Genomic DNA, 26,090 nt, shown 5'->3' with positions numbered 1-26,090 from the left:
GATTGAAGGTGGAAAGGGCAAGTTGTTCGAAAGTTCGGAGGTTCAGAGGAGGGTGGTCGGAGGCTTGGAGGAGGGTGGTCGGAGGTTCGGAGAAGGGTGGTCGGAGGTTCGGAGAAGGGTGGTCGGAGGTTCGGAAAAGGGTGGTCGGAGGTTCAGAACCTCCGATCTTTCGAAATATTTTCACTCGCGAGTAAAAACGAGCAAATCGGAGCTCTGCTGGCAATAGAATAGCATTGAAAATAAATTGCAATACAAAAACAAGTAACCAAACCCAAGAAGAGGACTGTTTTGATTCTAATAGTAGAGGTGGTACAGTAGAGGAAACTAAAACACAAGATCAGACTTTAAGGTTTAATATTCGAAAACACGATAAATCCATAGCTCAGTGATAAATATTTATTTCCGTCGTAACGCTGACTTATAGTACCTACTGATATAAGGCCAAAACAAAAACAAGTTAGCACATATATAACCTTCACTACTGCCCCTGTGCACTAGGGTTATAACCGAAAAAAAACCACCCCAGTACCATATGAGGAAAATTGTGCTGATAAGGGGTAGTTTACACTATATGTAAATGTCATATGACATGAAATTTTTCATCGTTATATATTCGCTAATATGTGTAATATTGGAGATTTTCCTTACGCCATTTACTCTGTGCGTCCACACCAGCAAAAATGTGAAAAAACTACGTCTCCACATTGCCTCTGTGGGTAAATATGGAATGTTTTTATTTCGTATCATATGACATTGATAGATAGTGTAAACTACCTCTAACGAAAACGCGTTTTTTAAATCGATTTAGTGAAAAATGTTTCCGCACCGACTGTGATTACTAAAGCAGTTTTGATATTTTTTCTATTTAAAAATTAAAATTTGCTTTGTTTGAATAAATATTTTGTAGAAAACAAATACGATTCTCACAGGCAAAGTCATCAAAAACAGTCTACAACTTTCGCGAATTCGTTGCAAATGACGACATATTCTCTTGTCCGATAGGTACAATAAATAAAAACAAAAAAATTACGATTTTATAAAGAAAAACAAAAAAAATTCAGTATTGTCAAAGGTGCAATAAATGAAATTTCGCGATTTGATAACAAATTGTTCCAAAATGGTTTTATATTGATTTTAAATTAGATTAAAACTATTAATAAGTTTTTACAAAAAGTGTATATGGTAAATTTCAAATTTCTTTTGCAATTCCATTGGAAGAAATGTTAAATTTTTTTTGCGAGCACGTCCGCAATTTTTGGAACATAGATTAAGAAAAAAGTCGTGGTTTCAAATCTGTTCGCGTTCACAAAATTGGATGCTGCGCTCCAAAGTTATGGGGGGTTCTATTCCCTTATAAAGAACAAATATTTAAAAATTCCATTTTTGCTGTAATAAGAAAATGTATATATAAAGCGTTAACAGCATTTAATATCTATCCGTAGATGCCTAAATATTTACTAAATGTATTTCTATTTTCGCGGAAAATCAAGAAATACTCAAAAAAATCTTGGAGTAATTTAATTTATTCTAATTTAAAGTCCAAATAAAACTCGAAAAAAAATAAATTAAAACAAGTAAAAAAGCATTAAGTTCGGCCATAAAATATTCTGAACTAAAATGGAATAATTACTTTTCATTCCTGTCCCCAACTTTAAGTGGGTACGTTAAAATGTCAGATAATGTTTATGTACATTTATGCTTCATTCGGGAGGCCCTTTTTTATGGTGCCTATATCTAACTATGTATGTTGACAATTTTTGGTGGGCTAGAAATTGGGAGGTACTGTTATATAGGGGTTATAATAAAACATGGGCCTATGTTGACAGTTTTTGATGGGAGCCTTTAATGTCAAATAACTCCTAATTCGGTTAAAAACTTTGGCTAGAATCTTCAAAATATCGAAAATCGGTACATAACGTGGGAACTTCAAATGTCATTAACAGCTAGTTTGGAGGTATCTGGGCTATACGAAAATATGAACTTAAATGAACCGTTATATGGGGGCTATACCAAAACGTGGACCTATGTCCACACGTTTTGTCATATAAGTTTATTGACATTTAAGAACTTTAAATGTCAAATTATAGCTACATCGGTCTGAAAATGTAGCTACAAACGCCAAAACACCGCAAATCGGGGGTACCGGTATATGGGGGCTATACCGAAACGTGGACCTGTGTCCACAACTTTTGTTATATAAGTTTATTGACATTTAAGAACCCTAAATGTCCAATTATAGCTATATGGGTCTGAAAATGTAGCTAAAAACATCAAAACACCGTAAATCGGGGGGCACCGTTATATGGGGGCTATACCAAAACGGGGACCTATGTCCACAATTTTTGTTATATAAGTTTATTGACACTTAAGAACCCTAAATGTTAAATTATAGCTACATCGGTCTGAAAATGTAGCTAAAAACGTCAAAATACCGCAAATCGGAGGGTACCGTTATATGGGGGCTATACCAAAACGTGGACCTATGTCCAAAACTTTTGTTATATAAGTTTATTGACACTTAAGAACCCTAAATGTCAAATTATAGCTATATCGGTCTGAAAATGTAGCTAAAAACATCAAAATACCGCAAATCGGGGGGTACCGTTATATGGGGGCTATACCAAAACGTGGACCTATGTCCACAAGTTTTGTTATATATGTTAATTGACACTTAAGAACCCTAAATGTCAAATTATAGCCAAATCGGTCTGAAAATGTAGCTGAAAACGTCAAAATACCGTAAATCGGGGGGTACCGTTATATGGGGGCTACCGAAACGTGGACCTGTGTCCACAACTTTTGTTATATAAGTTTATTGACATTTAAGAACCCTAAATGTCCAATTATAGCTACATCGGTCTGAAAATGTAGCTAAAAACGTCAAAATACCGCAAATCGGAGGGTACCGTTATATGGGGGCTATACCAAAACGTGGACCTATGTCCACAACTTTTGTTATATAAGTTTATTGACACTTAAGAACCCTAAATGTCAAATTATAGCTATATGGGTCTGAAAATGTAGCTAAAAACATCAAAACACCGTAAATCGGGGGGCACCGTTATATGGGGGCTATACCAAAACGGGGACCTATGTCCACAATTTTTGTTATATAAGTTTATTGACACTTAAGAACCCTAAATGTTAAATTATAGCTACATCGGTCTGAAAATGTAGCTAAAAACGTCAAAATACCGCAAATCGGAGCGTACCGTTATATGGGGGCTATACCAAAACGTGGACCTATGTCCAAAACTTTTGTTATATAAGTTTATTGACACTTAAGAACCCTAAATGTCAAATTATAGCTATATCGGTCTGAAAATGTAGCTAAAAACATCAAAATACCGCAAATCGGGGGTACCGTTATATGGGGGCTATACCAAAACGTGGACCTATGTCCACAAGTTTTGTTATATATGTTAATTGACACTTAAGAACCCTAAATGTCAAATTATAGCCAAATCGGTCTGAAAATGTAGCTGAATACGTCAAAATACCGTAAATCGGGGGGTACCGTTATATGGGGGCTATACCAAAACGTGGACCGATATATCCCATGTTCGAACTTGATCTTCCGACGGCTAAAAAAATGGTATTCCCCAATTTTCAGCGAAATCGTTCAAAAAATGGGACCTGTATGTTGCGAACGGACGGACGGACATGCATAAATCGACTATGTATATCCCTAGAAGGAACTATGGGTCTATCTCGCTTCCTTTTGTATGTTACATACAAATGCACTAACACATAATACCCCTTACCACATAGTGGTGTAGGGTATAAATACGTAGAGATTCTAGACAACGCGTAGAAAAATATGAGACCAACATTTTAACGATAGGATTAATAACTGCCATATTACAGCAACAACAAAAGACGAAAACTTATTGTTGGAATATTATTTCAAAAATATATATTTTTTTGTTTAATACGAAAAATAGAAAAAACATTTTTGGGAGTTATTCTACTATTTCGCTAAATTTCGATGCAATGACTGACGGACTTCCCTGAAACTTCTTGAGGGAAAATGCGATGACAAACCCGAAAGTGTATTTGCTTACTTTGATAAACAATAGGATTATGAAATAGAAAGTAATATTGAAATTACAACCACAGAAAAAACATAAAAGTTAAAAAACGTATAATTCGCGAATTCGTTAAAATCTGTTAAGGCGCATTCGCTTTTCAGATACAGCGAGTGCATCTCTATTAATATGTAGCGATTTTTCCACTTTTCATTTAGCGGCCAAAGTGTGCCGCCAGCTGCATCTTACTATTCAAAAAACCTTTATGTAGGTAAAAATTGAGTGATGTACTCGTACATAAGATTATAAGGCGCATCCGATTTCAGTCACCGCTTATAAAAAATACGTCATTATAACAAATTTTAAACAAATTCGTCAAGAACCGCGGATGTGCTACCAAATTCTATTTTATACGAAATACGAATATTACTCCAGAATCTCGGTAATTTATGCCACACGGTTTTGGAAAACAATATAATCGGGTATAAAGGATTCCATGTATGTAAAAATAACGAAAGAAAATCGCGGTTCAATGCGCGGAATCATCAAAATATAATTTTGCAGAATTTCCTACTTTCAAGGTATCTATAACCGCCGTTTTAGTGGATGGATTTGAAAGCGGAAGGGTTCATTAGATCCGGCGCGTAAAAAAACTAAAATCACGTGGGGTTCAAGGGTACCTGAGCTACAGTTGTAAATTTTGGAGCCAAAAAATAGGTTTTTATAGAAAATTTACGCACCAAAATTTCGACTTTGGACTCCTATTACTAGGGAGCTGTATGAAGCACACTCATGAGATATACATCAAACGACGTGGAATCACTAGTTCTACAATCCAATAAATAGTTTGGATAATTATCTGGTTGCGCCCTCCAATTATAAGAAAAATTCAAAAAACCCGGATTTCAAAACTTCAAAATGTCAGCATCGATTTAAGGGGGATGCAGTGTATATATGGAAAAGTCATACATTAGAACCATGTTGCCCAAGGGGTATTCTTCAATTCTTTCTTTGAGCTCAGGTCTGAATTTTCCGTGGTTTCACCAGAAATCAAGAAAGAACACAAAAAAACTAGTAAACTCCAACACATTTTTATACATTTTTTAATATTACCACCAACACAGCTTCCACATAAATTATTTGTTATGGTTCATTTTATGCGACCCCGGCTAAAACACTTCAATTAATATAAATATATTCATATTGTATAAAATATATTGACAGTTCGCGACTTATTAAATGGTGAACCTCAACTTCAACGATTGTAAAACATTTTTGAATATTACCATATGTCATTATAAAAAATAAAGTTAAATAATGTATTACTGAACTTTCAATGGATTTGGTGCGGAAACTTTTTTCGCGATAGAGAAAAAATGACATCGTATTTCATAGTAGTTTTCATGCAAAAATTGCAAAAAAGTTATAACCCTACTGTATAAGTTAGATACTTTGTCCCTTAACTTCCCCTGTTCGATCAATCACGGATGGTAATTGGCGCACTGGCATCTCCTCTACAATTCCCTCTGCGGAAACCGTAGTGTGCGGATCGCCGCTGAACATCGGTTGTTGTCGGTTTGCTCACTTTGTTAGACTTTGCTCTCAGTGGAATAACTTTTAAATGTATTAGTATATGACATGGGATCCTCTGCGATCACTTAGAACCTCTGCGTTCACTTGTCTTTACCCTCCACACATTTTGAAGTTAAATATATCTTCTCTCAGTAAATGCGTCTCCGTAAAGTGCCTGCATTCAGTTAAAAATGCGAATGTTGTCTATTTACAAGAACAAATATGTTGTTATAGCTTTTTTTCCGTATGTGGTCACAACTGCGCGACTTACAGTATTATAAAAAAGCGACACTTTATGTTGTACAAAATCAAATGCTTAAAGTCTGGATTATTGATACAACTTTCTATTATAGAGAGTAATGTTTTCAAAACAATAGTGGCAGCATTACAAAAACAATTTATCTTGTAAACAGTTAAGCGAATTGTAATAAGTAGAATAAAACATGAGTTGATTGACGTGATTTCTTCAGTTCTTGTGACGTTCTGTTAGCAATCGGTACAAACTTGATACAAAAATTTAAATGAAAATAAAGCTGTTTAGTTTCTTTATTGTATATTTACAACTTTTATAAAAAAGTAAACCAAACGTATTATTATTCATTTGAATTCAATGTTAATGCGGTTATAAAAGGTGCATTGTATTATAAAAATTGTTTCGTTTTTGATCAATTTTATAATAAAATGCATCTGGACCGCATAAGTGGAACAGTTTCTTTAGTCATTTTTGTCTTTTCGGAAACAAATGCGACTGTCGCAGTAGACACAACAATCCGTTTTCAGTGACTTTTGCGTCAAGCAAGCGATAGAAAATGTTTGGAAGGTAGTCATTTGTTGAAGAATAACGTCTACGCGTTATTACTAAAAGGCCTCTGTCGCCACTATCACCGATTACAAAAGGTAATCTATTTTGTTGTATGAAAAGAGTCACAAATAAACTTGCAGCATATTATTATATTTAAATTATATGCTTGTGTTTTTATTTCTTTGGTTATTTTCTCCTCCACTGCTCACCATACGGTAACTGAACTATTGAAGAAACCTATGGATTTCCCCTCCCTCGCCTAAACACCTACTGTGCATAATAGGGATATAAATTTTTGCAATTTTTTGCAAATATCAAAAATACCACCACATAGCCGCGTAGAGCATGAAAAACTATTATGAAATAAGGTGTAATTTTTTCTCTATCACGAAAAAAGTTTCTGCACCAAATGCATTGAAGTTCAGTAATGCATTTTTCAATTTTATTTGTTATAATGACATATACGCTTTCTATTAAAAATTTTATTTTTTTGTAGTCTAATTTAAAATCATTATCATCAAACGGTTCTGGACCAATTTGTTCTCAAATCGCGCCATTTCGGAGCATATTAGGAACTTTTGACACTATTGCAATTTTTGGTTTTTCTTTATAAACTCGTGAATTTTATGTTTATATTTATTGTACCTATCGGACAAGAGAATATGGTGTCATTTGCAACAAATTCGCGAAAGTTACAGACAGTCGGTGCGTAAACTTTTTTCACCGAATCGATCTTAGAAACGCGTTTTCATTATTAGGACAAAATTCCCCACATGGTACTGGTCGTGCAAATATTTGTTCTTTTTTATACCCTCCACCATAGTATGGAGGGTATATTAAGTTTGTTTTTCTGTTTGTAACACATCGAACTAATCATTTGCGACCCTATAAAGTATATATATATATATATATTCTTGATCAGGATAAAATTCTAAGACGATCTAGGCATATCCGTCTGTCTGTCCGTCTGTTGTAATCACTCTAGCGTCCGCAATAATTGAGATATCATATCAATATCATTCAAACGCAACCTTTTTAAATTATTTCAATAATATGTATGTAATATTACTTTACTATAATTGCTACTACGTAACTTAACTTAATATTTTTACAAATTAACTTGTTAATGTTTCTATGTTCCTTCTTTTACTTACGCCAAATATGTAAAATTTACCATTATATTATCACATGCCTTACTATAAGATTATTACATCTTGTGGCATGTGAATACAATTCAATAAATAAATAAATAGATAGAGCGCTAAAATGTTGCACCCGAAGATGGGCTATATCAGTCCACGTTTTGGTATAGCCCCCATGTAATGGTTCGACTCTATTTCAAGTACCTTGAAGATTTTTTGTACTTTTTCTTATTAATTTTAATTATTATTATTTATTGTTTTTTTATTTATTTATTTTTAATCCCAGGTGTGCAATATATTCGTGATTTTTTTTAAAATTTTTTAATCTTAGGTGGGGCCACATAAAAGCAAGTGTGATTTTATAGACCCTTTCTAAAAGAAAGGGTGCTTCTACATAGGGCTATAATTAAAAAAATACAACACCAGTACCGTGTGGGGAATTTTGTCCTGATAACGCAAACGAGTTTCTAAAATCGATTCGGTGAAAATAGTTTCCGCACCGACTGCGATTACTAAAGCCTTTTCATATTTTTTCTATTTAAAAATTTAAATTTGCTTCGTCTGAAAAAATATTTATAGAACACAAATACGATTCTCACAGGCAAAGTCAACAAAAACAGCCTGCAACTTTCGCGAATTCGTTGCAAATGACCCCATAATATCTTGTCCGATAGGTACAAAAATATAAACATTAAATTCACGAGTTTATAAAGAAAAGCCAACAATTGCAACAGTGTCAAAAGTTCCTAATATGCTCCGAAATGGCGCGATTTGAGAACAAATTGGTCCAGAACGGTTTGATAATGGTTTTTAATTAGATTACAAAAAAATAAAAATTTTAATGAAAAGCAAATATAACAATATATATAATTAAAAAATGCATTACTGAACTTCAATGCATTTGGTGCGGAAACTTTTTTCGCCATAGAGAAATGTGGTGTTATTTTTTTGTGGTGGTATTTTTTTGGTTATAGCCCTAGTGCATAAGCTTTTCAGGCTATGTCCAATAGGCATACGACTTTTTGAACTTTTTTCTCAAAAATGATTTCCTGTAGCAGGAATGAATGAACTTTTGCCTATTAAAGCCAATGGTAACGTTCATTCCATTTAATTAGTAAAAAAGGTCATGCACAAACTACTTTCAAATAATATTTTTGTGAAAAATTTTAAATTTTTTTCCTTTTTTTTTGTTAGTTTTATAAACCCAAAACGGAAAATTATGAAATTTTTTACTCCCACGAAAAGCCTCATAACCTTTGAACAAAATGAGACATTGATCATAAAAATCGATGAACATCTCACGTTTTTATTTACAATTAAATGAAGGTATCACATGTTGAGTCGAATGTATCTCTCGGGAAGAAACATTGACGATTTTTTATGATTCTCACAATTTGCAAATTAGTGAAAAAAAAAACATAACTCATTTTTATGATTGCGGTAGGATGCTAATAAATTCTCATAAATTTATGACTAATTGCTCAACTGTTTCATTTATGGGAGTTACTCCTTTACATTCAATGTATGAAGGAAAGGATTTGCATTTTTTTATTGATGTGTGTTTTTCCGTTGACTACAGAAACCACATTTATTAGCTTTATTTTTTGGAATTTTTTTTTTTAAAATTCTACAACGCACACGTGCTGAATCAGGTATAATGTCATCATAAATAAGCCCATTTATAAGTACCTGTCAGAAAAATATTGAAAAATTCTTGTATAAACACCTAGTTCATTGATCGTTTTGTGTCATTCAAAAAGTTTCGAAAACCCCGGAAAGAACAAATATAAAAAGTGAACGGTGAAAGTGAAGTGAAAAGTGAATTATAACATGTCATTCAAGAAGAGTGCTTCCAACGCGGAGAAGAACAAAGAAACCTGGACAAAGAACCTAGTCCAGTTTCAAGCCCCATTAAAAAGAGGCATAGTGGCAATTGTGGAAACAGCACTGAGTGAACGGAGTCGCATGCCCCTGAAGATACACGTCATTGGTCGCATCAAATTTCTTCAGTCTGCAGCAAAAGGACGGACAGAGAGGATCGCTCTAATTACTGTAGAGCTTAAGGTTCTATGGAATAAAATATTGAACTTCCCGTATATATCGGACCAAGCCATCCAGGCAAAACTAAGAACTCTTCTGAAAGACTACGAGCGCAGCAGAAGAAAACGATACTTTGATCTAATGATGGAATTATTTGACATCACTTATGTAAAGGGCGAGTGGATGTGCAATGAAGACGAGAAACCCTACAAACTGCAAATTGAGAGCAAAGACCGTGTTGGTTATTCAATCGGCAAACCTGCTGGTGTCAATACCATTCACCTGTCCAAACGAAAGAAGACAATAGAAGCGAGTGCGCCCAAATTTACCGGTTCAGCGATACCTGGTTGTTACGAAAGTGGCTCGGATTTTTACGACAGTAGTACAGATAGTCCCTGGGAGTATGAAAATGCAGCATCAACGAGCAAAAGGAAGCATAACCAAACAGACATTGCAAGACGCCTTGTTACAAGTTCAAAGATTTCGTCCAATAAAGCAGCTACGATATTCCAGCAGCTTCCCACTAAAGGCATTGAAATCCCAACCCAATGTCAGTCAGGAATCGACAGGGCTATCTACAAGGAAGCTGCTTGGTTCTTTACCACTTGCTAAACACGCTTTGTCTGGAGAAATGGAGCATGCATTTTAACGGCAAACACCTTGAGAGCTATGAATATCAGGCTGTGGTCCTCAGGAAGGAATTTAAAGATATTAGATTGACTGCGCTCAAATTGAAAGATGGGAAAGCTAAAACAATTGCAGAAGGTCTCCAGAATGTGTTAGAAGAGTTCAACCTCTGGGGATCAATTGTGATGATTGTTGCCGATACAACAAGCGGCAAGCAATAACGGCAAAAAGACAGGTGTTGTAGTTCGACTGCAGCAAATGTTTGAAGCGAAAGGTTACACCGCACCCAAGTTAATCAGTTGCCAGCACCATGTGCTGGATTGAGTTCTTCGGGTTGTCATGGACGATGAACTCCATGCGTCTATAATATCACCAAACAACGAATACTTTTTTGTGAAGGATTTGATGAAAAACTATGCTCAATTGAATGCAGCCTTCAGTAATCGTACAACTTTGATTAAGGAAACAGGTGGCTGGAGAGACGACATGGAGTTTCTCTTCCACCTTACTCATGTTTTCCGCCATTTCACTGAGAAGAGTGAGATTCCTTTTGTAGATTTTAAGCAGATCCCAAAAATTTGCAATGCATGCTGGAACTCTCGTGCCATTCTACTTGCTTTTATACTGATGCCTGAAACCCGAAGCAGGTTGTGTAAAATCTGTTTATTCATTTCTTATTCATGGGCTGATCATTGGTTCAGTAGTCAATTGTTCCGCTGCAGCTCTGAATGACTACCCAAAAGCTCTCAAATGCTTGAATACTATTTGGAAAAGGATGAATCTCCAATCAACATTGCCGAAGCAACCAGTGCTGTGAGCGCGCGATCAAAGATATGCAAGACTTATACAACTCCTGCCGTAACAAGGACAACCTCCCACTGAGATTCATCCTCTCCAATAACAATATGAATATTTACTATCTTTTGTGTTTAATGATCCTTGTTATGTTAGTATATTTACTTTAGTTATTATTTATTTTATTATTTATATATTTTTATATCTACTTATAGTTATTCCAAAAAATGTCAAAAATACATAAATACAATTTTCAAATGATTTTGTGCGTGAGGTTTTTTTATACAATCACGTTCAAATTAAGCTTTTATGTAATCTTATGTAAAAGTTCATCCCAATATGATACTGGGATATGAGGTTGTAAAAAAGTCATAACCCTAATGTCCAATAGAAAACTCGATTACTGCTATGCCTAAATACGGCCGTATTCCCAGGGCGTGTGTGGTGAAAAAAGTAGAACACATGTATTCTTATGAGAACTACCGAAATACGTCGAGCGTAAACTTTTTGTAAGTTGAACATTTTCAACTTTGACAGAACGTACGATTAGAGTTGGGCAATTGAACGACCTGGTTCTTTGTCCTAGTTCAAAAACGTATGACTAACATTATACAAACTAACGTGAGATATTAAGTATACGCATTTTGTTCAAAGAAACGATCGGTGTACACTGAACTAGATAGTGAACTAGATCTTTCAATTGCCCAACTCTACGTACGATATGTTATTGAATGTATGTATGTGTGTGTTTTGTATTTTGAAAACAAAAGCCCAACAAAACATGAAATACAATTTATTGCAAAGGAAAAATGTTTGTTTTACGAATGAAAACATTTAATAAAGTTTCAGTCGCGGTTTTTGTGTTTTAAATGGGATTTCGGATTCAACGTATTTGGGTAATACGGACGCTCAGAGAGCGTTGTTGTTATAGGTAGGTGAATATTTTTTGTACGTCACGACTTAAATTAGGTATTGCTGTTACAAATAAAAATTAAAAATGTAACCGTGGGTAGTTTGACGCATTTTCTATATTAGTCCGGTCAAAATAGACATTGAAATAGCAAAAATTCCCACAAAGCTGAATATTGGTGGAGAGCTAGGGTTTGCCATTAGAAGCAACGTCCTAAAAGTCCCCATCGATCCCATGTGTGCAAAAAAAAAAAAAAATATTCGGGGTCAAAGGTCAAAATTTAAGGATTTTTAGGGTTTCGGATTTATTTTTTGAAAACAGTTGATTTAATCAAAAAGTGACTAAAGTAAATATTGTAGACAGAAAAATTATCTACAAGTTTGACCCTTATAATTTTTTTCTTAGGTGGAACCATTCTTGAGATATAGCTATTCTAAAAAACACATGATTTTTATGCACTTATAAGGGAAATATGCACATATTCAGACGAACCGGCTAAAATAAGCGAAGTAATCGGGTCTGTCTCCCAAAAAATATATATTTTCTTGAAGAGTGAAATTATAGCTATCTTCTAAAAAAATTCCAACAAAATCGGAGAGTGTTTAGTAGAGTTATTCAATGTTAGAGTCATTTTATGCAAAAATAGCCCATTTAACCCACATGCATAATCGAAAGCCCAACGGGAACGACCGCAACGAAAACTCTCCGATTTTTTTTTTCAAGTTTTGTCCGAAGGTAGGGTTTGTTGCGCTGATTACGGAAATGTATAATTTTCAACGGTTGCGGATCCGGTTCTACTGAACCGATTACTGCAAAGTGGATATCATTTGAAAGCTTACGGAAGTATCTAACACATAGTGTCGTTACTTTAACCGGTTCGCCTCATAATGTACTTACGCGGCTAATTTTTTATTTGACCTTTAGATCTAGATATCTCGAAAATGGTAAGTCTTTTTTAAGAATCATAAAGATCAATCTTGTAGACAATTATTGAGTCTACAACTTTTACTTTAGCGGGCTTTTGCTAAGTATTACCGTTTTTGAGACAAATTAAAAAAACTGAATAATGCCTCCAAAAATGACCTTTGACCCCATATAACTTGTTTTCACACATGGGATCGATGGGGACTTTTAGGACGTTGCTTCTAATGGCCAACCCTAGCTCTCCACCAAAATTCAGCTTTGTGGGAATTTTTGCTATTTCCCCCTTATACGCGTGTCTATTTTGACCAGACTATATGTTTTATATTAAATTAATAGAAAGAAGTTTCTGTTACAAGCACGGCCGCAAGATTTGACGATTTATGGTAATTTTAACGATTTTTTTTTTTTTTTGCCAAAAATTGAAAAATTACGAATTGACGATTTTTGTTCAAAAAATGACGATTTGTTGTTATTTTACTAATATGGCAATATTTCGGTTCTTTTTTGTTGTGGCAACATAAAACATGTTTTTTGAAAGCAATTTTAACAGTTTATTTATAAGTCCCACATATCCTTAAAGAATTTCCACATTTTGTAAACAAAGATGAAAAGCAAAAATTGGATTCGGAATTTCGTGAACTAAGGTTTTTTGATTTTGATCAAATTTGTGAAAATAATGAAACGGATTTATTTCGTTTTTGGAATGCAATATTTGATTTGAAACGTGTTGATGTTTCGTATGTTTTTCCTATAATAACTAAATTAGTACGAAAGATAATGGTATTAGCCCATTCCTCAGCTACTGTAGTGCGTGTTTACAGCCAAGTAAATCGTACAGCCTGGTTTTGTAAAAAGTTTTTGCCCATTCGTTCGTCGATTTCATGAACGAAGACACAATTTGGATTTCATAGCGGTTGACGTTTGTATACGTGTGACAAACATATGAAAGCTTTTTATTTTCGTATTTTTTTTGGTTTTTGTAACAAAATCAGACGAACGAATACGTCAAAAATAAACGAATGGAAAAGACCCATAGTTTTGAATGAAAATTAAATAATTTGAGTAATAAAAGGCACAAAACACACGAAAACTGGAGGGCAAAGCAATTTTATTTATTTCCATAGAAGCACACGCGTATATGTACATACAGTGCCCGGCATAATTATTTTGACAAAAGTTACATTTGTGTTAAAAGGCATATAATTATAGTCAGCATTAATATAGCAGGATATTAACAGTTTAGGGGTTTTCTTTGTCCTCTCAGCTAAATAAAAATTAGTGGATCAAAAAAATTCCAGCTTTATTTGTGATTATGTAGGCGAATGTTTAAAAAGGGAGGCAAACGCAAAACGGCATAAGTATTTTGACGGGTCATAATAATGATACATTTGGTACTTAATGGAACCTTTTGGCAACAAAATTAATTTATTTAGCTAAATTAGTAACATTTAAGAAAAAATTTACTTGACAGTCATAGATTTTTAATTCAAATAAGGAATGTTGGTGTCAAAAATTGTAGTGAAATTTAAAATTGAATTTTCGGTGATAAGTGTAGCTAATGTTTAGACATTGCTGCAGTTATCTATTTATTTCGTAACGAATTAATCTCAAAATACTGAAAACACCGTAAATATGCGCGATCTAGTCAGAAAATGTGAAATTACAGAAGTTGCTCTCCGGTAAATAGAGCAGAATTGCAAATCTAATCTTACTTAAGCACACAAATCCTCATCTTCTGAGCAATTTCGATGTCAAAGCAAACTCTCTATTAAGACTAGAAACTCTAAACATTAGAAAAAAAAATCAATTTGAATTCATTTTTTGCCATTCCACTCGGTTGATAAATCATAGCCACAAAAATTGTCAATTAGATTTTCAATCGAAGTCATTTGCACCGCATCGATCATTGTTGTGGAGCATATTGTGGACAGATAAAAATATATTTGAACATAATTCATTTTAAAATACACTTTTCAGTAAGCTTGAGTCAAAAAACCGCAAAAATGTTTGATATCTTTGTGAAATAAATATCCCCCTGATGCTATTGCCATGCCCAAATGTACCCAGGCATCGGAATAGGTTGATCCACCATTTAAAATACTGTGATATTTAATTTTTATCGATAATGCTGTGGACTATAATGAATATTTTGGCACTTTAAACAATTTTTCATAACTACATGGTAGTAAACTGATCGAAGTGTTATGTATTCATTTGCACAACACTGCTACTATGGTAAGGCTGAATTTTGTGGTGCAGGTTTGGAGCGTATTTCGGGTTCAAACTAAAAGTAGTTTCCTCCAAATGACACATTTGTAAGAGAAAAATGTTCCTACTCTCATTAAAAAGTGGAAATCCGCAAAATATTCCGAGATAATGGGAGAAAACCATCAAAAATGTTGCTTAATGATAAATTTCTTCAATATCCCTAAATCCTTGAAATATCGATCCGTAAATGGGTCCATAATGGCACAGATGTTTGTGAAACACGTTATTTTTACCGTAACTAATAATAATCATAAGTATAAACAAAACATTTTTAATTTTTGAGGTCTAAAAGTCAATAAAACAATTTTGTCAAAATACTTATGCCACGCAGTGAAATTTTATTTCCATTACAAAAGTGCAATCGTAAATTTGAATTGATAAAATTTATTACTAATTTTAAGTACTCTAGTAAAGGATTAGCCAGAATATTTTTTTATATTTTTTGTAGAAGACTAATCCGGTAAAAAATCAAAAACATCATGTTCTCAAACTTGTCAAAATAATTATGCCGGGCACTGTATGTATGTACATCCGTTTCTTTATATTATCACAATTATTTTTGGACACATTTGTTTACATTTTTTTCTTATTTTTTGTTTGTATCGCGGTTGCCATCAAGTAACACATATTACGTACAGATGTCTATGCAAAATTAACAAAATAAGTATCATGGAAACCCTGAAATATAAAAACTGAAATATAAAGCTTTACAAGAACCAAATTTTGAACGTATACGTTTTAGTACGAACGGTTCGTGTGACAGGCAAGCATTTTTACAAAAACACTCTGTTAATAAAACGAAATGTCGAAATTCCCTCAATAAGGATTCAATGAAGGGTGTACTTTATACCAAAGATTATTTAAAACTTAACAAATCAAATTGTTATGACACATTTATTAAACCCGACTTGTTGAAAATGATAAACTCAAATATTAATTTACAAAATAAATGATTTAATTAAAGACAAAATGAATTTATACAGTGGCTGTCAATGATGCAACCTGAAATAAAAAATGTAAACTTTGATTGATAACTTGGAAACAAGTTGAGATTTTTTAACAATTTAAAATATAAGCGGAATTCGCTCAGTTTCAGTTTTATTACACTTTTTTCATATAAATTTGTTTTATCGTGGTCTACATTCTTTTATTCTTTTTATACCCTCCACCATAGGATGGGGGTATATTAAGTTTGTCACTACGTTTGTAACTACTCGAAATAATCATTGTAGACCCCACAAAGTATATATATTCTTGATCAGCGTGCAATTCTACATCGATATAGCCATGTCCGTCCGTCTGTCCGTCTGTGGAAATCACTCTAGCGTCCGAACGGATTGACGTAGGTTGATGAAATTTTGGGAAAATATGTTATATTTACGTAGGACTTTTGGTATTGAAAGCGGGCTATGTAGGTCCACGCTTTCGTATAGCCCCCATACAAAATGACGCGTGACGCGTCGTCGTTTTAAGGAATTTTTAAGATATTTGGCCCATTTTACCACCGAATTGGTTGTAATTTGGTACTTTGTGTCTCCAGAGGCCAAAAAATATTCCTACCAAAGTTGGGTTATATAGGTCCACGTTTTGGTATAGCCCCCATATAAGGCCCCATATAAAGTACGCGTCATTTTAATATATTTTGAATGTATTAGACTCATTTGACAACAGAATTGGTTGTAATTTGGTATTTTGTGTCTCAAGAGGCCAGAAAACATTCCTACCAAAGTTGAGTTATATAGGTCCACGTTTTGTTATAGCCCCCATATAAGACCCCTTATAAAGTACGCGTCATTTTAATAGATTTTGAATGTATTAGACCCATTTGACCAAAGAATCGGTTGTAACTTTGTATTTTGTGTTTCCAGAGGCTAAGAAACATTTCTACCATAAAATGTTTATATAGGTCCACGTGTTGATATAGCCCCCATAATACAATATCTCCCGATTTTCGATATTTTGAACGTTTTAGCCTCATTATCACACCGATATGGCTGAATTTTGGTATTTAGTCTTCTTTAGGCGTATAAAACTTTCCCCCAGAAATTTGTAGGTATAGGTCCACGCCATTATATAGCCCCCATAGAACGGTACCTTCCGAATTTCGGTATTTTGAAGGTTGTGGCCACATTAATCCACCGAAATGGCTGAAATTTGTGGTGGAGGGTATAAAAAGTTCGGCCCGGCAGAACTTAACGCTTTTCTTACTTGTTATTTTTCTCATTTTTCTACCACAAAACAAAAGTGGCGGCAAAACAATCAGCTGTTCCACAAGGGTGTGTAAAGTACAGTGCAATGATTACAAGACTTCTAGGTCGAGTAAATTAACAACCCTGTGGTAAATTAAACTTTCATGTATTTGTTGTGGTATTTTAAAGTGTTGTAGATCTGCAACATGGTACAATTACTTAGGTAGAAACATCGGCGAATTGCTACAACAAAGCAACTTTTTTTGTAATGTAAACTGTCAAAATTTTCGCCAAATGGTTTCTTGTTGTCTCTTTTTATCGCTTGTGTTTGTACAGTGAAGTGAACACATGCTATCTCTTACTTGTTTTGATTTTTCACGGCGAATTCCTCTTTTTTGACGTTTTAGATTCGATCAACTGGGCTGAGGCATCTACCTAAGTAATTGTACCATGATCTGCAATAATAACAAGATGTACAAGATCTACAATGCCACTTTACCACCATGAGTGAATACCGCTATAAATTTGTAGGCTGAAAAGGTGTATTTAAGGTGGCATAGACAAATTTTACATTTACGTTACTGTTATACTAACATTTTACTGAAAAAAAGGACTTTGTTACATTGAGCATTGAAAATGATGCACCACAATATTCGATTAATAATTTCAAATTTTTGGCTGTTTATGCAATTTTAGTAATCGGAATGATGCAATAATTGGTACCCTATCGTTTTCAGTAGTTTTGTCATTGATTTCGACAGAAACATTGGGGGTTATCATGAATGAAATTTCCCTGTGAGTTTTCTTTTTCCGCCGTTGAAACTTAAGGGAGAAAGTGAAAAAATTCACGGGGAATTGCCGTTCAAGATACCCCCATTAATTTTCCTGACGTAATTTTGGCATGATCGTAATTAGTGTCCCTTTGTAGGCAATTTGGCTAGAAATTCTAGTTTCTGAAGGTTTTTTTCCAATATATGACTATAAAAAATCATTAGCGGTTATGTCTAGAGTACGTACAAACAATTTAATGATATATGGGAATTCCTGATAGAGAAAAAAATCAGGGCTTGGAACAAGTTTTTGTGCTTCTCTTTGAAAATATTTTTTAGAAACATTGTTAACAATGTCTTACCATGTTGCTTTATAAAAACAAAAATTTCAACAGCAAATTTGGTTAAGACTCAACCAAATGTTTGTAAAAAAAGTTTTATAAAACAAACAGGATTTCTAAGGTGTTTAGTACTTGGTATGGTATCCTTTGTTATCCTTTACTGCTTTGAGCCTTTTTGGCATAGATCTAACTTAATTTTTTGAGCATGAAATCTGCATTTTCCCCATTCTTCTTGCAAGGCATTTTTCAGGGTTTCTATACTTGTGAATAGAAAAATATAGGAAAGGTTGCATAAAATGTATTATGTACACTGCACCTCACCTAATGCGAGAGCATTGCGCAGCATTCCTAAGGAACCACGGCCCTTCCATACTATACACTTGGACCACTTGGGTCCCTTGCCTTCATTGCAGTCAAAGAGAAAACATATCTTAGTGGTAATTGACGCGTTTACAAAATTTGTCAGACTATATCCAGTGCTGACAAGTACCAAGGAGGTCAAGGCGGTACTTTTAAAGTATTTTGATTATTATAGCAGACCGGTTAGGTGTATAACAGATAGAACGATGGAACAGATGGAAGCGAAAAACATAGACCATGTAAAGTGGCTGTCTACTCGCCCCAAGCCAACGGTCAAGTGGAGCGAGTGAACAGAACCTTAGTGGGAATGCTGGCAAAATTGAGTGAGCCGGTAGGTCACGTGGACTGGGTAAAACAACTTGGGAAAATAGAGATAAAGCGGAGGCAGCTATCATGAAAACTCAGAAATATAATGAACAACGGTCTAAGGAAAGGGGTTGTAGAGTCAATGTATTTAAGGAAGGAGACTTTGTGGTGATTGAGAATATTGACACGTCTGTGGGATTAACAAAAAATTGCTGCCGACGTTTAAGGGACCTTATGTGGTGCGCAGGATGCTACCAAACGACCGATATGTGGTCGGTGATATTGAGAACTGCCAGATTACTCAAATCCCATACGACGGAGTGGTCGAGGCGTGCAACATGCGATTGTGGAGAACAGTCGATGTAGATACGAGGACCCGTAGTGTGTATATGGTATTAGCCTAAGTAGTTTAAGTATATAGTCACTTAGATCAAAAACTTTATCCTATAGCGTATACTTACCTTAACCCCGAGTGACCGGGGCGGTCACTACTGTCAGGTTGGCAGAGCTGTAGTCGAATTTAGTAGCGAACACACCCATTGTAAATAATACACATATCGATATCATTTAGTACGATAAAACGCAACAATGTATTTATAATCGATATGTACACTAGTATAGAGATATGAGCATGATGATTTTTTAAATTGACACTTTTTTGATTTCCTTGTTTAACCCACATTATATGTTGAAAAATTTTATAGCTCTGAGCTCTCTCTTTCAGTTGATGATAGTTATGCCTTTGGTTTTATACTGTATTGCAATTTTTTCTGGGACTTTTGGCTACATTATTATGAAATTGCAAATTGCTTTTAATAAAGTAGTGAGGTATATTTTCTCAATTAACCCTTTGCAGCACGTCACTCTATTTGTAATTGACTTCTTAGGTTGTACTTTGGACGACTATATTGCACTTCGTTCCGTATTGTTCTTCTATAAGTGTTATAAAAGACAGTCCCCAATGTTTTTTCTTAAATGCATTTCATTTTTCCAGATCATTAAGAAACCCGCAGATACAAATAGCAATGTTAAGGCCCTTTTTAGAAAGATCGTTTCTAATCAGAGTTGCTCGGGTATATAATATGTTGTCATTGACTTTGAAATCTTTTAATCATTCGTTGCATACTTTTCGAAATAAGCTTTTAGAGCACTTTGTGTCAAATTACACTTAGTGTTTTGTATCCATATATACGTTTTGTAAATGAATATATATTCCTCAATAGGTGTGTTCGTTTACTCAACAATTTGTACAAATTTGTACAAGTCCAGTAACTTCTTGTAATCGACTAAGGTCTTTTGCATTGTACTGTAGAGTAAACGAACAACGTCCAGTAACAATTTTTACAAATTTTGAGTAAACGAACACACATAATTATTGCTCAAATTGTGATGATAATAATAATAAAATTATATGAATAATTAGTTTAACTATACTGAGTAGTTCCAATCCCTTATGAGTGTCAGTACATTTTTTTTATTATTTATTATATATACATATTGTGAAATTATATTGCATATGGAATGCCCAAATGAATAGGAAATATTGTTACTGTTGTGAGTAGTTCCGATTCTTAGAATACGTTTTGTACAGTTATCATATTTTAAAAGATACATTTTTAACAATAATATTATATTAATGTAATTTTGTTTAAGTAGTAAGCGATCCCTTTTATTTATACTTTTATATAAATCATGTTATATAAATCGAATTGTCGTTTACAGCCCTTAGGTCGTAGGATTGGACATTATTGTTAAATAAATAAATAAAGCCACTGGTCTTTTAAACGCCACAAAAAATGGTTGCAAAAATTGACGTAAAACTCGTATATTTTCGCAAATTTTTGTGGGTTTTTGCATGGTATGACAGATAACAGGCAATACTGTTATCTGTCATACCATGCTTATAAAGGTTCATTTGATCCATGCATGTCCACGCAATTGGCCTAAAACGCCAGCAATTCAGAAAAATTGACTTTTTTGTAATTTTCGACTTTTGTTGAAAAATTTGAATATGCGATAAAAATTTAATCATAAACGTTACATAATTATAAAGTCAGGAGTATAGTAAGGGTACGTTTTCAATCAAAAACCAAGGGATTGGCATGTAAGAATACACCTATATTGCGCTTCAAAGTTTTCGACGCAGGAAAACTATACGTTTTAGAGAAAAAAATTATTTTCCAAAAAAATAAAAGGTCTTAGAAGGTCTCAAAAATGTCATTTTCATACAAAATTTATAGTTTTCAGTCAAAAAAAAAAAAAAAAAAAAAAAAAAATCGGTGCTAAGTGAGATTAATGACAAGATAATTACCCAGCAAAATTTGAAGGAAGGGGTTCCATGCGATGTCGTGATTTCATGTCATCTTTTGCATTGGTTCAAACGAAGTTGTGAAAGATCCGATATTTTCATCAGCATTTGAACCCATGCAAAGGAAGTCGCGAAAGATCCGATCTTTTCATCAGAATTTGAACCCATTCCATCGATCCAATAGAGATGAATTTTAAAAAGGCTGTCCCAATCATCGAGCTAAAAATAGAATCGGACTGCATTCTTTGGTATTATAAAAGTTCCCTTGTCTGTTCTAAATCTGACATAATGTGTGTTCGTTTACTCAAAATTTGTACGAATTTTTACTGGATGTTGTTCGTTTACAGTACAATGTAAAAGACCTTAGTCGGTCGCAAGAAGTTACTGGACTTGTAAAAATTTGTACAAATTATTGAGTAAACGAACACACCTATAGAATGAAATCAATCAAATATCGCTTTTCGAAATTTGAACAAAAAGTCCGAAAAGAAAATGAACAAGAATTTGAAAAGAAAGAAGTAACGACTTTTGGAAAAAATATGTTATAAATTAAAAATAAATTAATGACGTAGAGATCACTACGTCCCGATTTGTAGATCCCTACGTAGCGATATAATTTCTTTCCGAAACAAATGAGCATAAATCTCCAAAACTTTGTTATAAAATTAAAAGTTATTCACGAACAAGAAATTAGTGAAGGAGTTCAGTTGGAGTCCATGCCGAAATCTTAACTGGTGTTGGGAAGATAATAGAAAAAACTTTATGTAAGATGAAACAAAATCAGTTGCGGAGAGCGGAGGAAGTAAACTCTGTTGCGGAACAGCGACGGTGATTAAACTGCAAGTTTTGATATAAATTTGTTACTGATAAATTAATTGTAGTTATTTCATATATTCATTTGAATTAATATAGAGTTTTGTTTGTCATGAAAGTCATATGGAAATCGAAATTCGTTTTTTGATGGAATCTGATATATTAAGCTAAAGTACATGCTCTGGCAAAATTTCAAGCTTCTACGTTTAAAAATAACGATCCTATTCAAGAAATGCCAATAGACGTAGCAGCATACCGTAATTTTTATAGAACGCAAAAGACGTAACCCACATTATTTCAAAACTAAACAGCAGTACAAACAATGTATTCTTTGATTTTTGCAGCAATTATAATGCCAGAGTCCAGGTTCAAAACCGGGTTAGACCCGGTTCTACTGGACCGATTACAACAAAATGGATAACGTATGAAAGCTTATAGAAATACCTATCACATGGTGTAGTTACTTTAACAGTTTTGTCTCTTACTCGGCTTATTTATCCATATGTGTAATTTGACTCTTAGGTGACGATATCTCAAGAATGGTAGCTTTTTTCAAAAATCACAAATACCATTCCTTTAGTTAATTTTTAAAGCAATAACTTTGACTTTAGATGGTTTTTACTGGTCTTACATAATTGAAGATGATGACAGAAGAACTATGCCCAGATTTTATGCATATTATTAATTATCACCATGACTTGTTTATATGTATGTATAGGGAATGCAGTATTTGAAATTTTTCTGAGAGATTGATTACCTGCTGGATATGTGATAACCATGCCCATTTTAAATGTGCTGGGTTTAATGGTAAACAATTTGATTATATTACTGATAGATCCATGGGATTACGTTGGTCGTGCCCTGCCTGTAGAGATAAAGAAATAAATGTCGTTCGTCTTTTTAAAGAAACTAAATTAGAAGTCTCTAAATTAAAAAAGAAATTCAATCCCCTTTTTAACAATTTAGAAAAAATAGACAAAATTTCAAATAGTTTTGAGTACTCAGTTGATTCTGCGAAAAGGAAAAAATCATCAGCCAGTAATACCATTTCCACCTCTGAAAATCTGATTGCTTTAAATTCCCCGATTGCTACTTCAGCTCCTCCTATTACTTCAATTGCCCAGTCTTCTGAAAACTCATCAGTAGTTAGCACTCTGCCTGAGTCTTCTTCATCCTTGGCTCTTATTCCTAGCAATAAAACAAATACTATTATTTATGTCATCAATAAACCTATAACCAATTTACCTACTCCAGCTGAGAGTCCTTCACCTTCGGTTTCGCAAAGTAATCCCCCTATACCTTCTGTTGTTATCCATGAGCCTTCAGCTCCAGAACCTCCATCGTTACCCTTAGATCAACTAATTGTAGTTGCGCCGCGGAAAACTGTTTTTGTATCTCGACTACATCCTGATACTTCAACTGATCATATTCGTAATTATGTCAAATCTAGAATTAATATTTCAAATGATAATGATTTAAAGGTATTTAAATTTAATCCGCCTCAACCAATGATTTATTCCATACTATAGTTGATAGCGAGTTTTGGCCCGAGGGACTTATAGTGAAAGAATTCATCTACAAGGAAAGATCTACTCCGATAAATCCGATTGTTCTTCCAAAAAACTAGAGTCATCGCCATTTTTATATGAAAATGTTAGAGGTTTGAAAACTGAACTCAGTAGCTTATATTTAAAAAGTTTTTATTGTGATTATAAAGTCATAGTGTTTACTAAAACATGGTTAAAGCCTGAAATAAGTGATACTGAAATCTTTTGCGAAAATTTTCAAGTTTATAGGAAAGATAGATTAAACAAGGTTGGTGGTGGTGTTTTAATTGCAGTTCACAATTCTATTTCATCTGAATTAGTTGTAATACCAGTGACAACTTCTGATGAGTTTCTATGTGTAAAACTGAATTACCTTGGGAATATAATCTTTGTAACTGTTTCTTATATTGCACCAAACTCTGGCAATGACATTTATCTAAGACATGCCAATTTAATTCAAAGTGTTTCTTCTTTAATGTCTACTACCTCCGAATTAATTTGTATGGGTGATTTTAATCTTCCTCATATCTCATGGGTCCCTGGGGACAATAGAATTGATTTTATACCTGCAACTAGCACTGGAATTGACGATTTTTGGGATTTAATTTTTAGTCAATGTCTTTACCAAGTTAACAATGTTTTAAACATAAAGGATCGGGCTTTAGATCTAGTCTTTTCATCTACACTCAATGTTGCATTGAATAGATGCCTACCTATTGTAATGCCAGAAGATGTTTACCATCCTACACTTTCAGTTAACCTTCAACTACAAATTTCTAGACCGACCGCTAGGTCTAAGAAAAATATCAATCCTAAATTTAATTTTGGAAAAACAGATATTAATCGGCTAAAATCAATTTTATTAAGTACAAGATTTGTTATTAAATATATGATAGATTTAAGCGTTTCTAATTTCTATAATCACCTTAACTCTGCCTTCTCTAAAATAACTCCATATATAACGAAAGTTTCTGATCATGGCCCTCCTTGGTTCACATCGTCGTTAAGGAGGTTGCGCAACATAAAAAGTAGATGCTTCAAGAAATTTAAAACAATTAACTCCACAGTGAATTACTCTAGCTATATTGTAGCCCGAAATAAATATAATTCTGCCAATTCTTATTTTTATCGGCATTATCTTGAAAAAATTAGTAGGAATTTCAAAAATAACCCAAAAAGCTTCTTTAGATTTGTTAATTCTAAAAGAAAGGCTAATAATTTCCCAAGCTGTATGAAATTTGGTAGCAGAGAATCTTCGGATGAATCCGAAATCTCTAATATGTTTGACGACTTCTTTCAGTCTTCCTACTCTTCTAAAATTCTAAATGAACAATATAACTATAGTATTGACAAACTGAATCATTTACCTCATATTGTATTGTCTGAAGAAGAAGTCCTTGTAGGCCAACGATACAGGAGAGAACCCCTAGATCAACAAGCATATCAAGCAGGATTGAATAGCATTCACACGGACGCAGTTGCCAAGGCCTTAAGCAATTATAGTGTGAATAAAGTACTTGGAGTACATCCTCCATCTATCGCAGCTGAGGAGCGTCAGCTGCCACGACAAACTAGAGTAGTTTTGGCCCAACTACGCTCGGGATATTGCAGTCGCCTAAATTCTTATTGGGCGGAAATCGATCGCACCGTGCAAGACATCTGCCCAGTATGCGGCATGGGTCCGCACGACACACAACACCTTTTTAACTGCCCCGCCAAACCTACCCATCTAACTCCAGTGGATCTATGGCTACATCCCATCGAAGCAGCCACTCTTCTTGAACTGGAGATAGACCCAGAGCCAGATTGAACAGAGGAACGAACAAATAAACATAACAAAAACACTGTTACAACAACAACAAAAGTCACTTCGTTCTTCAAACATACCCGGTCCAGATGGTGTTCCTACTTATATTCTTAAATTTTGCGCCAATGAAATTTATCAACCTCTCACAAAAATCTTTAATTATTCTTTAAATAATGGTTACTTTCCAACTTTCTGGAGGTCGAGCTTCATAATTCCACTTCACAAATCTGGTAATAGATGCTTTGTTGAAAATTATAGGTGTATAGCAAAACTTAGTGCTATCCCAAAACTTTTTGAACTTTTAGTTTCTCGAAGACTATCTCACTTTGTTAAATCTATAATTTCACCTTTTCAACATGGATTAATGAAAGGCAGATCTACAATTACTAATCTCATGGAGTTTGTAACTCATGTCTATAAAGGGTTTTCTTATAAACAAGAGACAGACGTTATTTATACCGATTTTAGTAAAGCCTTTGATACCGTAGTGCATAAACATTTGCTTTATAAACTTGATATCTTGGGATTTCCACAATCTTTA

At 34.0% G+C, this 26,090-nt stretch overlaps 1 protein-coding gene and 1 long non-coding RNA gene across 4 annotated transcripts in view; both read right to left on the bottom strand.

The window, feature by feature from the left end:
• Nipped-B (Nipped-B cohesin loading factor) overlaps positions 1-26,090 on the bottom strand; it is a 512,008-nt gene that overhangs the window by 1,358 nt on the left and 484,560 nt on the right. The gene's annotated exons all lie outside the window — the stretch shown is intronic.
• LOC141394391 (uncharacterized) lies at positions 17,332-24,081 on the bottom strand. The gene is made up of 2 exons (XR_012410396.1): positions 23,441-24,081; positions 17,332-23,383 (listed from the first exon to the last, which is right to left on the bottom strand). It is a non-coding gene; the product is annotated as an uncharacterized lncRNA (long non-coding RNA).

Source organism: Musca autumnalis, unplaced genomic scaffold, assembly GCF_047663935.1.
Source record: "Musca autumnalis isolate F117 unplaced genomic scaffold, ASM4766393v1 scaffold_2, whole genome shotgun sequence".
In the NCBI taxonomy this organism is placed as follows: Eukaryota; Metazoa; Arthropoda; class Insecta; order Diptera; family Muscidae; genus Musca; species Musca autumnalis.
The sequence above is the reverse complement of the archived record's forward strand: the minus strand, read 5'-3'. Positions and strand labels throughout refer to the sequence as shown.